This window comes from Procambarus clarkii, unplaced genomic scaffold (genome assembly GCF_040958095.1).
Source record: "Procambarus clarkii isolate CNS0578487 unplaced genomic scaffold, FALCON_Pclarkii_2.0 HiC_scaffold_105, whole genome shotgun sequence".
Classification (NCBI taxonomy): Eukaryota; Metazoa; Arthropoda; class Malacostraca; order Decapoda; family Cambaridae; genus Procambarus; species Procambarus clarkii.
The window spans coordinates 1,420,357-1,436,687 of record NW_027189138.1 but is presented as its reverse complement, the minus strand read 5'-3'; positions in this window follow the sequence as shown (position 1 = coordinate 1,436,687).

Here is a 16,331-nt window from a genome sequence, read left to right as displayed (position 1 = left end):
CGAGGCTCACTGGTGGGTTTTGTCCAAAGATTGTTAATCTTCACTTGTGGTTTATGCAAGTATAGGCTTATAGTATGGACACGAGTTCTCTCACATTGACAGTGGCTTGATGAAAAACGCAGACTAACCTCACACTTGTCTAGTGCCCTCGGGAAGTGGAGATATTTGAGGTGTATATATATCTCGAAGTCTCTACTTCTTTTGTAGGGTCTGATGGTGTAGTGGGTTAAAGCGTACTAGTTATGGCAGCTACTGGAAGGTAGTTGTGCTTTCTGGGTTCGAGGCCCACTTTTGGGTGTTGTCCAAAGATTGTTAATCTTCACTTGTGGTTTATGGAAGTATAGGCTTATAGCATGGACACGAGTTCTCTCACATTGACAGTGGCTTGATGAAAAACGCAGACTAACCTCACACTTGTCTAGTGCCCTCGGGAAGTGGAGATATTTGAGGTGTATATATATCTCGAAGTCTCTACTTCTTTTGTAGGGTCTGATGGTGTAGTGGGTTAAAGCGTACTAGTTATGGCAGCTACTGGAAGGTAGTTGTGCTTTCTGGGTTCGAGGCCCGCTGGTGGGTGTTGTCCAAAGATTGTTAATCTTCACTTGTGGTTTATGCAAGTATAGGCTTATAGCATGGACACGAGTTCTCTCACATTGACAGTGGCTTGATGAAAAATGCAGACTAACCTCACACTTGTCTAGTGCCCTCAGGAAGTGGAGATATTTGAGGTGTATATATATCTCGAAGTCTCTACTTCTTTTGTAGGGGTCTGATGGTGTAGTGGGTTAAAGCGTACTAGTTATGGCAGCTACTGGAAGGTTGTTGTGCTTTCTGGGTTCGAGGCCCACTGGTGGGTGTTGTCCAAAGATTGTTAATCTTCACTTGTGGTTTATGCAAGTATAGGCTTATAGCATGGACACGATTTCTCTCACATTGACAGTGGCTTGATGAAAAACGCAGACTAACCTCACACTTGTCTAGTGCCCTCGGGAAGTGGAGATTTTTGAGGTGTATATATATCTCGAAGTCTCTACTTCTTTTGTAGGGTCTGATGGTGTAGTGGGTTAAAGCGTACTAGTTATGGCAGCTACTGGAAGGTAGTTGTGCTTTCTGGGTTCGAGGCCCACTGGTGGGTGTTGTCCAAAGATTGTTAATCTTCACTTGTGGTTTATGCAAGTATAGGCTTATAGCATGGACACTAGTTCTCTCACATTGACAGTGGCATGATGAAAAACGCAGACTAACCTCACACTTGTCTAGTGCCCTCGGGAAGTGGAGATATTTGAGGTGTATATATATCTCGAAGTCTCTACTTCTTTTGTAGGGTCTGGATGGTGTAGTGGGTTAAAGCGTACTAGTTATGGCAGCTACTGGAAGGTAGTTGTGCTTTCTGGGTTCGAGGCCCACTGGTGGGTGTTGTCCAAAGATTGTTAATCTTCACTTGTGGTTTATGCAAGTATAGGCTTATAGCATGGACACGAGTTCTCTCACATTGACAGCGGCTTGATGAAAAACGCAGACTAACCTCACTCTTGTCTAGTGCCCTCGGGAAGTGGAGATATTTGAGGTGTATATATATCTCGAAGTCTCTACTTCTTTTGTAGGGTCTGATGGTGTAGTGGGTTAAATCGTACTAGTTATGGCAGCTACTGGAAGGTAGTTGTGCTTTCTGGGTTCGAGGCCCACTGGTGGGTGTTGTCCAAAGATTGTTAATCTTCACTTCTGGTTTATGCAAGTATGGGCTTATAGCATGGACACGATTTCTCTCACATTGACAGTGGCTTGATGTAAAATGCAGACTAACCTCACACTTGTCTAGTGCCCTCGGTGTCGGAAAATCCGACACCATTTAATAATAATATCATACAGACGGATAAGAGCTGTGTTACCAACAAGTTACCCATAGAAAACGTAACTTGTAGTGGAATTACCGTCTAAAGAAAACGGGATATCATCACCACATACTATTATAATTCACCAGCTATTCTGCTGGGAATTGTTCTTAAATACATTAGTCTTTGGACTTTACCATCATAAAAACATCTTATATAAATTAACTTAATTATCAATATTAAAGTAGAGTAAATGTGACCCTTCTATCACTTTCTGAAATCTGGACAAAGTAAGCCAGGCGTCAGAGGGAGGAAGGAGGGCAGCCATTGTTTATATAGAGACCAGAGGCTCACACGGGAGCAAATTCGGCTCCTGTTAATTTTACTTGGACGTAGTGTTATGGATACCAAAGGTGTACCATCTGTCAACACGCTGTCAACAAATCAAGTTAAGTGTTCTTTCCGAAACCCATTATCTATCATTAGTGGCCATTAATGTCATTATATAGGGTGACCCGGTTAGAACGCGAAATCGCCTCATACTAAAGGTAATTAAGCCAGGTCTTCATGTTCCATGTACTGTTTTCTCTGATATACTTGTCATATATAGGTATCTGGCTTCACAGCTAGCGCACTTTTGACAGGTCAAGACGAGGATGCAAGATTATGTGCACCAGTTACTGGGTGATAGAAGCTACCTCAAAGAGGATAATTTGGTGTCTACACCCTAGTTATACCTGGTGGACTAACCTGCTGTACTATAAGATAAGGAACCTCATCAATTTATGTAGTTAATACTGTAGTTTGATTGGCTGCATATATATAATTTAATAACCCCCCCTAATGTGTAGAGGATCGATTTGTGAGATTAAGAGATTATTGCAGAAATACAGTCCACTTATCATTATACAAATTGCTATCGAAGTATATAAATTAACGTAAATATAAATTCATATAAATTAAATAAATATAAATCTCACAGGTCGGTTCCCACATTATTTGGTCCTTCGAACCGGATGACGGATTATTTGATCCTTTGAACCCATATTTGGTCATCTTCGAACCGGATGACGGATTATTTGATCCTTTGAACCCACATTTGGTCATCTTAGTACCGGATGAACCAGTTAACCAGTGGATTCATTAAATATACTAGTGCAGTGTTATTTAAACAAAGCCAGCAGTCAAGACGGCAGCGTAGCCTCGAGGGAGCTCAGGAGCCTCCCTCAGCCCAGTTCAGCTTCGTCAGCGGTTTCATGCACACCCACAGATATTTGGTGGCGTGTTATTTCGTGAAATGACAGCGCTAATATAGAATCCAGCCAAATTAGTGACTGTGTCTTCGCGAGATTGTTCACGGATTTCGTGGTGTTACATTTCGCGAGAGATTATCTACGAATTTGTGGAGTTTATTTCGCGAGGTCACTAATAATATTTAATACTTCTAGATAATATTAGAAGTTTCATAGAGGCTAATTAAGAGGCTATTATCAATAATTGTGTATATTATTTCTCCAAATAGAGAATTATTTAATATATATTGCACTAGTGATCACAGTATAATATTTACTAATTGCCAACCCACAACAGGGTAGGATATTAACCATTGACTAGTTGAACTATTATTGTTCATCCTAGTCCCATTATTACAATAGTCAGTTGTACTATATTGAACAACCTAACACCATTAATGAATGGTCCAGACCCTATTTTGGGTGTAATTTTTATCAACTCGAGTTGAGTTGTATATATAATAAATTACTTATGATCATTACACCTTTGAGTGATTAATTAGTGTCTCTACCATCCTAGGGTGATATAGAAGAGCTAACCTAAAGGTACTTCCAATGACACTGGTTTATCACTCAAATCATTAGTGTGTATGATTGTATATATATAATGTGTATTAATTTTAAGTGCTAACCTCTAGTAGAGGTAGGATTATTGCCTAGTGAGTGCAGAATTTACCCTAGGCTACCATTAGTGTTTGTTCAGTATTATGAGCAGCCCAAGTACAAGCCCCACAAGGCTTCACCAACTAGCCAGTATGGATAATGCAGGGAGAATGAAAAGAACCCTTGCAGGTCTTAAAGGCCACTTAACAAGACAGATCAAGAAATGTGAAGATTTGTCACAACAATCTCAAGTTGATTATGCTGACCTGGAAAGCTATTATCAAGCAGCTGCAGGTAAATTTGAGCAAATCAAATGCCAAATAGCAACATATGTGGCTGAACTTGCCAACACTAATTTATCAGAAACAGAAATAGACGACATTATGGTTGATCTTGCGAATTATGAAGATCACACTCAGGCCACGTTACAGCCTTATGTCAAATTAATTGCCCAGAACAAGGCAACAGCAACAACAACAACAGTTGCATCTAATACGAGTCAAGCAGAAGCTCGACTCCCTCCAATTAATTTACCCACTTTCTCAGGAAAAGATGAGGAAGATTGGGACGAATTTTGGAACAAATTCGTTGACCTTGTAGACTCAAAACAATCTTTACCAAAGAGTAGTAAATTCTCTTATTTGCAAGGCCAATTATCAGGTGAGGCTAAAACAGTAGTATCCCATCTGAGATTAACTAATGACGGCTATGATCTGGCAGTAAAACTCCTCAAGGATAATTATGCTGATCCAGAAGTAAGAACATCACATTTAGTTCATGAGCTGTTGCATTTACCCCCACCGGAGGCTTCAGCTGATTCACTCCAAGTCTTCAAGCTGGAGGTAGAATCATTGATCAATGCCCTCAGCCTGACAGCAGATACAAACGGGGCTGAGTGGGTCTTGAAAATAATTGTCCAGGAGAAAATACCTAGGGACATATTGAGACAAATGAGTGCTCATTACAATAAAAGTATCTTATCCATGAATGAAATATCTGAAGGTTTAAAGTCAGTAGTTCATCAATTACGAACACATGACAAATTAAAACCACCAAGTAAACCCTCAGAAACCAATAATAGTAAACCACAGAGTACCAAAGGTACTCCAAATCAATCTAGACAATATAATTCAACACCAAAGTGGAACAGTGGCAGTGTGGGCGTATATGCAGTGGGACCCTCCAAGCCTATAGTTACTGTGTCATCCAAGAACGTGACACCAAAGGGTACTGGAAGCTATGGAACATGTTTGTTCTGCAATGAGAAACATTCAATGTACCACTGCTCTAATTTTCCTGATAGTGACGCCCGTGTTGAGCGACTCAAAGATTTGCAACATTGCACGAGGTGCCTCAGGAAACATAACATCAAGGATTGTGATACCCAATTACACCCTTGTAATAGGTGTAACAAAGGTCAGCACCATGCAGCATTGTGCAGAGACACCAAAACAACGTCTCCAAACCCCAAGGTGGAAGATAGCATTCCCACCACAGTACAGTACTGCAAGGTGCAACAAACAAAGAGTGTCCAATCGGCAAAGTCTAAAGGTAATACGACTTTGCCTACTGCCCAAATTACCATCCTGAATAAGAGGGCCAAGGTCCATACCCGTGGGTTGTTTGACCAAGGATCCCAGAGAACATATGTCACTAAAAAGTTGGCAGATGAATTACAATTAAGGCCTGTAGCCCAGATGTCATTCAACATCTCAGGGTTTGTAACAGATGCAGGACCTCAAGTCTACCAGGTGGTACAACCATCAGTACGTTTAGGCAGGTACGTCTGTCGAGTACAAGCCATTGTGGTGGACAAAATACCAGTAGACCTACAAGTTCAAGGTCTGAGAGCAACAGCCAAATTCCTGAGAAATAGAGGAATAAAATTGGCAGATAATATTAAGTCTGATCACCTCACTGACTTCGGTCTCCTTGTTGGGACAGACTATTGCCATCGATTCATCGGTAGCCCTACTAAATATCAGGGTATAACCATGTTAAACTCTGCAGGAGGTAAATTACTCTCAGGCCCAGTATCAAGCCTGAGGAGACCTATGCCTGCAGATAAACAATACCAGTAGAAATCTAAATTTGTCAGCTGATTATATTTCTCCAGTAGCATTATACTAAGGAGATTACAGTTGACTATACCAACAGAGGTTGATGTTAGTATCATCATTTGAAGCTGAAGATGAGTTCATGAGGCCTCAGTGGCAAATCAGTGAACAGTAGCCTAAAACAGCTACAAGTCACTGCGACCAATGTCACTGAACCCACTGCAGTCTCAGAACTATACTTTACTTTAATGATGAGCTATTCAATCTTCTGAATCAATTAACTAAATTAAACCCCAATAAATCTGATGACTGATTTGATACATTTATTATTTAATCAAGATGTATTCCATGGGCCTCAGTGTTTATATATCAGTGACCAGTTACCTGAAGAAACTTCAAGTTATATCTAATGTCACTGATCTCACTGCAGTCCCTGAATCATACTTGACTGTAGTACTTGATCACATTCAGTCTTCTGGGTTAAATAATATGTAATAAGGCTTGAATATTAGCCTTTCAAGAGTTGACAGGGAAATGAAATCGCATTAGACTTCAAACCCCTGCAACTCTAGTACGGGACATCCGTCCTGTACGAACAGACGCACAAATGTGTGATTACTAACTACTAACATCAAATTAATCAAATAATTCGAAGGAGGAGTATCGGTGTTCGTCTGTTCTAAAGAGGACTTCGACCCGTGAGCAGCCCCCTGGGGAATTATGTCGGAAAATCCGACACCATTTAATAATAATATCATACAGACGGATAAGAGCTGTGTTACCAACAAGTTACCCATAGAAAACGTAACTTGTAGTGGAATTACCGTCTAAAGAAAACGGGATATCATCACCACATACTATTATAATTCACCAGCTATTCTGCTGGGAATTGTTCTTAAATACATTAGTCTTTGGACTTTACCATCATAAAAACATCTTATATAAATTAACTTAATTATCAATATTAAAGTAGAGTAAATGTGACCCTTCTATCACTTTCTGAAATCTGGACAAAGTAAGCCAGGCGTCAGAGGGAGGAAGGAGGGCAGCCATTGTTTATATAGAGACCAGAGGCTCACACGGGAGCAAATTCGGCTCCTGTTAATTTTACTTGGACGTAGTGTTATGGATACCAAAGGTGTACCATCTGTCAACACGCTGTCAACAAATCAAGTTAAGTGTTCTTTCCGAAACCCATTATCTATCATTAGTGGCCATTAATGTCATTATATAGGGTGACCCGGTTAGAACGCGAAATCGCCTCATACTAAAGGTAATTAAGCCAGGTCTTCATGTTCCATGTACTGTTTTCTCTGATATACTTGTCATATATAGGTATCTGGCTTCACAGCTAGCGCACTTTTGACAGGTCAAGACGAGGATGCAAGATTATGTGCACCAGTTACTGGGTGATAGAAGCTACCTCAAAGAGGATAATTTGGTGTCTACACCCTAGTTATACCTGGTGGACTAACCTGCTGTACTATAAGATAAGGAACCTCATCAATTTATGTAGTTAATACTGTAGTTTGATTGGCTGCATATATATAATTTAATAACCCCCCCTAATGTGTAGAGGATCGATTTGTGAGATTAAGAGATTATTGCAGAAATACAGTCCACTTATCATTATACAAATTGCTATCGAAGTATATAAATTAACGTAAATATAAATTCATATAAATTAAATAAATATAAATCTCACAGGTCGGTTCCCACACTCGGGAAGTGGAGATTTTTGAGGTGTATATATATCTCGAAGTCTCTACTTCTTTTGTAGGGTCTGATGGTGTAGTGGGTTAAAGCGTACTAGTTATGGCAGCTACTGGAAGGTAGTTGTGCTTTCTGGGTTCGAGGCCCACTGGTGGGTGTTGTCCAAAGAATTTTAATCTTCACTTGTGGTTTATGCAAGTATAGGCTTATAGCATGGACACGAGTTCTCTCACATTGACAGTGGCTTGATGAAAAATGCAGACTAAGCTCACACTTGTCTAGTGCCCCCAGGAAGTGGAGATATTTGAGGTGTATATATATCTCGAAGTCTCTACTTCTTTTGTAGGGGTCTGAAGGTGTAGTGGGTTAAAGCGTACTAGTTATGGCAGCTACTAGAAGGTAGTTGTGCTTTCTGGGATCGAGGCCCACTGGTGGGTGTTGTCCAAAGAATGTTAATCTTCACTTGTGGTTTATGCAAGTATAGGCTTATAGCATGGACACGAGTTCTCTCACATTGACAGTGGCTTGATGAAAAATGCAGACTAAGCTCACACTTGTCTAGTGCCCCCAGGAAGTGGAGATATTTGAGGTGTATATATATCTCGAAGTCTCTACTTCTTTTGTAGGGGTCTGATGGTGTAGTGGGTTAAAGCGTACTAGTTATGGCAGCTACTAGAAGGTAGTTGTGCTTTCTGGGATCGAGGCCCACTGGTGGGTGTTGTCCAAAGATTGTTAATCTTCACTTGTGGTTTATGCAAGTATAGGCTTATAGCATGGACACGAGTTCTCTCACATTGACAGTGGCTTGATGAAAAACGCAGACTAACCTCACACTTGTCTAGTGCCCTCGGGAAGTGGAGATATTTGAGTTGTATATATATCTCGAAGTCTCTACTTCTTTTGTAGGGTCTGATGGTGTAGTGGGTTAAAGCGTACTAGTTATGGCAGCTACTGGAAGGTAGTTGTGCTTTCTGGGTTCGAGGCCCACTGGTGGGTGTTGTCCAAAGATTGTTAATCTTCACTTGTGGTTTATGCAAGTATAGGCTTATAGCATGGACACGATTTCTCTCACATTGACAGTGGCTTGATGAAAAACGCAGACTAACCTCACACTTGTCTAGTGCCCTCGGGAAGTGGAGATATTTGAGGTGTATATATATCTCGAAGTCTCTACTTCTTTTGTAGGGTCTGATGGTGTAGTGGGTTAAAGCGTACTAGTTATGGCAGCTACTGGAAGGTAGTTGTGCTTTCTGGGTTCGAGGCCCGCTGGTGGGTGTTGTCCAAAGATTGTTAATCTTCACTTGTGGTTTATGCAAGTATAGGCTTATAGCATGGACACGAGTTCTCTCACATTGACAGTGGCTTGATGAAAAATGCAGACTAACCTCACACTTGTCTAGTGCCCTCAGGAAGTGGAGATATTTGAGGTGTATATATATCTCGAAGTCTCTACTTCTTTTGTAGGGGTCTGATGGTGTAGTGGGTTAAAGCGTACTAGTTATGGCAGCTACTGGAAGGTAGTTGTGCTTTCTGGGTTCGAGGCCCACTGGTGGGTGTTGTCCAAAGATTGTTAATCTTCACTTGTGGTTTATGCAAGTATAGGCTTATAGCATGGACACTAGTTCTCTCACATTGACAGTGGCATGATGAAAAACGCAGACTAACCTCACACTTGTCTAGTGCCCTCGGGAAGTGGAGATATTTGAGGTGTATATATATCTCGAAGTCTCTACTTCTTTTGTAGGGTCTGGATGGTGTAGTGGGTTAAAGCGTACTAGTTATGGCAGCTACTGGAAGGTAGTTGTGCTTTCTGGGTTCGAGGCCCACTGGTGGGTGTTGTCCAAAGATTGTTAATCTTCACTTGTGGTTTATGCAAGTATAGGCTTATAGCATGGACACGAGTTCTCTCACATTGACAGCGGCTTGATGAAAAACGCAGACTAACCTCACACTTGTCTAGTGCCCTCGGGAAGTGGAGATTTTTGAGGTGTATATAAATCTCGAAGTCTCTACTTCTTTTGTAGGGTCTGGTGGTGTAGTGGGTTAAAGCGTACTAGTTATGGCAGCTACTGGAAGGTAGTTGTGCTTTCTTGGTTCAAGGCCCACTGGTGGGTGTTGTCCAAAGATTGTTAATCTTCACTTGTGGTTTATGCAAGTATAGGCTTATATCATGGACACGAGTTCTCTCACATTGACAGTGGCTTGATGAAAAACGCAGACTAACCTCACACTTGTCTAGTGCCCTCGGGAAGTGGAGATATTTGAGGTGTATATATATCTCGAAGTCTCTACTTCTTTTGTAGGGTCTGGATGGTGTAGTGGGTTAAAGCGTTCTAGTTATGGCAGCTACTGGAAGGTAGTTGTGCTTTCTGGGTTCGAGGCCCACTGGTGGGTGTTGTCCAAAGATTGTTAATCTTCACTTGTGGTTTATGCAAGTATAGGCTTATAGCATGGACACGAGTTCTCTCACATTGACAGTGGCATGATGAAAAACGCAGACTAACCTCACACTTGTCTAGTGCCCTCGGGAAGTGGAGATATTTGAGGTGTATATATATCTCGAAGTCTCTACTTCTTTTGTAGGGTCTGATGGTGTAGTGGGTTAAAGCGTACTAGTTATGGCAGCTACTGGAAGGTAGTTGTGCTTTCTGGGTTCGAGGCCCACTGGTGGGTGTTGTCCAAAGATTGTTAATCTTCACTTCTGGTTTATGCAAGTATAGGCTTATAGCATGGACACGATTTCTCTCACATTGACAGTGGCTTGATGTAAAATGCAGACTAACCTCACACTTGTCTAGTGCCCTCGGGAAGTGGAGATATTTGAGGTGTATATATATCTCGAAGTCTCTACTTCTTTTGTAGGGGTCTGATGGTGTAGTGGGTTAAAGCGTACTAGTTATGGCAGCTACTGGAAGGTTGTTGTGCTTTCTGGGTTCGAGGCCCACTGGTGGGTGTTGTCCAAAGATTGTTAATCTTCACTTGTGGTTTATGCAAGTATAGGCTTATAGCATGGACACGATTTCTCTCACATTGACAGTGGCTTGATGAAAAACGCAGACTAACCTCACACTTGTCTAGTGCCCTCGGGAAGTGGAGATTTTTGAGGTGTATATATATCTCGAAGTCTCTACTTCTTTTGTAGGGTCTGATGGTGTAGTGGGTTAAAGTGTACTAGTTATGGCAGCTACTGGAAGGTAGTTGTGCTTTCTGGGTTCGAGGCCCACTGGTGGGTGTTGTCCAAAGAATGTTAATCTTCAGTTGTGGTTTATGCAAGTATAGGCTTATAGCATGGACACGAGTTCTCTCACATTGACAGTGGCTTGATGAAAAATGCAGACTAACCTCACACTTGTCTAGTGCCCTCAGGAAGTGGAGATATTTGAGGTGTATATATATCTCGAAGTCTCTACTTCTTTTGTAGGGGTCTGATGGTGTAGTGGGTTAAAGCGTACTAGTTATGGCAGCTACTGGAAGGTAGTTGTGCTTTCTGGGTTCGAGGCCCACTGGTGGGTGTTGTCCAAAGATTGTTAATCTTCACTTGTGGTTTATGCAAGTATAGGCTTATAGCATGGACACTAGTTCTCTCACATTGACAGTGGCATGATGAAAAACGCAGACTAACCTCACACTTGTCTAGTGCCCTCGGGAAGTGGAGATATTTGAGGTGTATATATATCTCGAAGTCTCTACTTCTTTTGTAGGGTCTGGATGGTGTAGTGGGTTAAAGCGTACTAGTTATGGCAGCTACTGGAAGGTAGTTGTGCTTTCTGGGTTCGAGGCCCACTGGTGGGTGTTGTCCAAAGATTGTTAATCTTCACTTGTGGTTTATGCAAGTATAGGCTTATAGCATGGACACGAGTTCTCTCACATTGACAGCGGCTTGATGAAAAACGCAGACTAACCTCACACTTGTCTAGTGCCCTCGGGAAGTGGAGATTTTTGAGGTGTATATATATCTCGAAGTCTCTACTTCTTTTGTAGGGTCTGATGGTGTAGTGGGTTAAAGCGTACTAGTTATGGCAGCTACTGGAAGGTAGTTGTGCTTTCTTGGTTCAAGGCCCACTGGTGGGTGTTGTCCAAAGATTGTTAATCTTCACTTGTGGTTTATGCAAGTATAGGCTTATATCATGGACACGAGTTCTCTCACATTGACAGTGGCTTGATGAAAAACGCAGACTAACCTCACACTTGTCTAGTGCCCTCGGGAAGTGGAGATATTTGAGGTGTATATATATCTCGAAGTCTCTACTTCTTTTGTAGGGTCTGGATGGTGTAGTGGGTTAAAGCGTTCTAGTTATGGCAGCTACTGGAAGGTAGTTGTGCTTTCTGGGTTCGAGGCCCACTGGTGGGTGTTGTCCAAAGATTGTTAATCTTCACTTGTGGTTTATGCAAGTATAGGCTTATAGCATGGACACGAGTTCTCTCACATTGACAGTGGCATGATGAAAAACGCAGACTAACCTCACACTTGTCTAGTGCCCTCGGGAAGTGGAGATATTTGAGGTGTATATATATCTCGAAGTCTCTACTTCTTTTGTAGGGTCTGATGGTGTAGTGGGTTAAAGCGTACTAGTTATGGCAGCTACTGGAAGGTAGTTGTGCTTTCTGGGTTCGAGGCCCACTGGTGGGTGTTGTCCAAAGATTGTTAATCTTCACTTCTGGTTTATGCAAGTATAGGCTTATAGCATGGACACGATTTCTCTCACATTGACAGTGGCTTGATGTAAAATGCAGACTAACCTCACACTTGTCTAGTGCCCTCGGGAAGTGGAGATTTTTGAGGTGTATATATATCTCGAAGTCTCTACTTCTTTTGTAGGGGTCTGATGGTGTAGTGGGTTAAAGCGTACTAGTTATGGCAGCTACTAGAAGGTAGTTGTGCTTTCTGGAATCGAGGCCCACTGGTGGGTGTTGTCCAAAGATTGTTAATCTTCACTTGTGGTTTATGCAAGTATAGGCTTATAGCATGGACACGAGTTCTCTCACATTGACAGTGGCTTGATGAAAAACGCAGACTAACCTCACACTTGTCTAGTGCCCTCGGGAAGTGGAGATATTTGAGTTGTATATATCTCGAAGTCTCTACTTCTTTTGTAGGGTCTGATGGTGTAGTGGGTTAAAGCGTACTAGTTATGGCAGCTACTGGAAGGTAGTTGTGCTTTCTGGATTTGAGGCCCACTGGTGGGTTTTGTCCAAAGATTGTTAATCTTCACTTGTGGTTTATGCAAGTATAGGCTTATAGCATGGACACGAGTTCTCTCACATTGACAGTGGCATGATGAAAAACGCAGACTAACCTCACACTTGTCTAGTGCCCTCGGGAAGTGGAGATATTTGAGGTGTATATATATCTCGAAGTCTCTACTTCTTTTGTAGGGTCTGATGGTGTAGTGGGTTAAAGCGTACTAGTTATGGCAGCTACTGGAAGGTAGTTGTGCTTTCTGGGTTCGAGGCCCACTGGTGGGTGTTGTCCAAAGATTGTTAATCTTCACTTCTGGTTTATGCAAGTATAGGCTTATAGCATGGACACGATTTCTCTCACATTGACAGTGGCTTGATGTAAAATGCAGACTAACCTCACACTTGTCTAGTGCCCTCGGGAAGTGGAGATATTTGAGGTGTATATATATCTCGAAGTCTCTACTTCTTTTGTAGGGGTCTGATGGTGTAGTGGGTTAAAGCGTACTAGTTATGGCAGCTACTGGAAGGTTGTTGTGCTTTCTGGGTTCGAGGCCCACTGGTGGGTGTTGTCCAAAGATTGTTAATCTTCACTTGTGGTTTATGCAAGTATAGGCTTATAGCATGGACACGATTTCTCTCACATTGACAGTGGCTTGATGAAAAACGCAGACTAACCTCACACTTGTCTAGTGCCCTCGGGAAGTGGAGATTTTTGAGGTGTATATATATCTCGAAGTCTCTACTTCTTTTGTAGGGTCTGATGGTGTAGTGGGTTAAAGCGTACTAGTTATGGCAGCTACTGGAAGGTAGTTGTGCTTTCTGGGTTCGAGGCCCACTGGTGGGTGTTGTCCAAAGAATGTTAATCTTCAGTTGTGGTTTATGCAAGTATAGGCTTATAGCATGGACACGAGTTCTCTCACATTGACAGTGGCTTGATGAAAAATGCAGACTAACCTCACACTTGTCTAGTGCCCTCAGGAAGTGGAGATATTTGAGGTGTATATATATCTCGAAGTCTCTACTTCTTTTGTAGGGGTCTGATGGTGTAGTGGGTTAAAGCGTACTAGTTATGGCAGCTACTGGAAGGTAGTTGTGCTTTCTGGGTTCGAGGCCCACTGGTGGGTGTTGTCCAAAGATTGTTAATCTTCACTTGTGGTTTATGCAAGTATAGGCTTATAGCATGGACACTAGTTCTCTCACATTGACAGTGGCATGATGAAAAACGCAGACTAACCTCACACTTGTCTAGTGCCCTCGGGAAGTGGAGATATTTGAGGTGTATATATATCTCGAAGTCTCTACTTCTTTTGTAGGGTCTGGATGGTGTAGTGGGTTAAAGCGTACTAGTTATGGCAGCTACTGGAAGGTAGTTGTGCTTTCTGGGTTCGAGGCCCACTGGTGGGTGTTGTCCAAAGATTGTTAATCTTCACTTGTGGTTTATGCAAGTATAGGCTTATAGCATGGACACGAGTTCTCTCACATTGACAGCGGCTTGATGAAAAACGCAGACTAACCTCACACTTGTCTAGTGCCCTCGGGAAGTGGAGATTTTTGAGGTGTATATATATCTCGAAGTCTCTACTTCTTTTGTAGGGTCTGATGGTGTAGTGGGTTAAAGCGTACTAGTTATGGCAGCTACTGGAAGGTAGTTGTGCTTTCTTGGTTCAAGGCCCACTGGTGGGTGTTGTCCAAAGATTGTTAATCTTCACTTGTGGTTTATGCAAGTATAGGCTTATATCATGGACACGAGTTCTCTCACATTGACAGTGGCTTGATGAAAAACGCAGACTAACCTCACACTTGTCTAGTGCCCTCGGGAAGTGGAGATATTTGAGGTGTATATATATCTCGAAGTCTCTACTTCTTTTGTAGGGTCTGGATGGTGTAGTGGGTTAAAGCGTTCTAGTTATGGCAGCTACTGGAAGGTAGTTGTGCTTTCTGGGTTCGAGGCCCACTGGTGGGTGTTGTCCAAAGATTGTTAATCTTCACTTGTGGTTTATGCAAGTATAGGCTTATAGCATGGACACGAGTTCTCTCACATTGACAGTGGCATGATGAAAAACGCAGACTAACCTCACACTTGTCTAGTGCCCTCGGGAAGTGGAGATATTTGAGGTGTATATATATCTCGAAGTCTCTACTTCTTTTGTAGGGTCTGATGGTGTAGTGGGTTAAAGCGTACTAGTTATGGCAGCTACTGGAAGGTAGTTGTGCTTTCTGGGTTCGAGGCCCACTGGTGGGTGTTGTCCAAAGATTGTTAATCTTCACTTCTGGTTTATGCAAGTATAGGCTTATAGCATGGACACGATTTCTCTCACATTGACAGTGGCTTGATGTAAAATGCAGACTAACCTCACACTTGTCTAGTGCCCTCGGGAAGTGGAGATTTTTGAGGTGTATATATATCTCGAAGTCTCTACTTCTTTTGTAGGGTCTGATGGTGTAGTGGGTTAAAGCGTACTAGTTATGGCAGCTACTGGAAGGTAGTTGTGCTTTCTGGGTTCGAGGCCCACTGGTGGGTGTTGTCCAAAGAATGTTAATCTTCACTTGTGGTTTATGCAAGTATAGGCTTATAGCATGGACACGAGTTCTCTCACATTGACAGTGGCTTGATGAAAAATGCAGACTAAGCTCACACTTGTCTAGTGCCCCCAGGAAGTGGAGATATTTGAGGTGTATATATATCTCGAAGTCTCTACTTCTTTTGTAGGGGTCTGATGGTGTAGTGGGTTAAAGCGTACTAGTTATGGCAGCTACTAGAAGGTAGTTGTGCTTTCTGGAATCGAGGCCCACTGGTGGGTGTTGTCCAAAGATTGTTAATCTTCACTTGTGGTTTATGCAAGTATAGGCTTATAGCATGGACACGAGTTCTCTCACATTGACAGTGGCTTGATGAAAAACGCAGACTAACCTCACACTTGTCTAGTGCCCTCGGGAAGTGGAGATATTTGAGTTGTATATATATCTCGAAGTCTCTACTTCTTTTGTAGGGTCTGATGGTGTAGTGGGTTAAAGCGTACTAGTTATGGCAGCTACTGGAAGGTAGTTGTGCTTTCTGGATTTGAGGCCCACTGGTGGGTTTTGTCCAAAGATTGTTAATCTTCACTTGTGGTTTATGCAAGTATAGGCTTATAGCATGGACACGATTTCTCTCACATTGACAGTGGCATGATGAAAAACGCAGACTAACCTCACACTTGTCTAGTGCCCTCGGGAAGTGGAGATATTTGAGGTGTATATATATCTCGAAGTCTCTACTTCTTTTGTAGGGTCTGATGGTGTAGTGGGTTAAAGCGTACTAGTTATGGCAGCTACTGGAAGGTAGTTGTGCTTTCTGGGTTCGAGGCCCACTGGTGGGTGTTGTCCAAAGATTGGTAATCTTCACTTCTGGTTTATGCAAGTATAGGCTTATAGCATGGACACGATTTCTCTCACATTGACAGTGGCTTGATGTAAAATGCAGACTAACCTCACACTTGTCTAGTGCCCTCGGGAAGTGGAGATATTTGAGGTGTATATATATCTCGAAGTCTCTACTTCTTTTGTAGGGGTCTGATGGTGTAGTGGGTTAAAGCGTACTAGTTATGGCAGCTACTGGAAGGTAGTTGTGCTTTCTGGGTTCGAGGCCCACTGGTGGGTGTTGTCCAAAGATT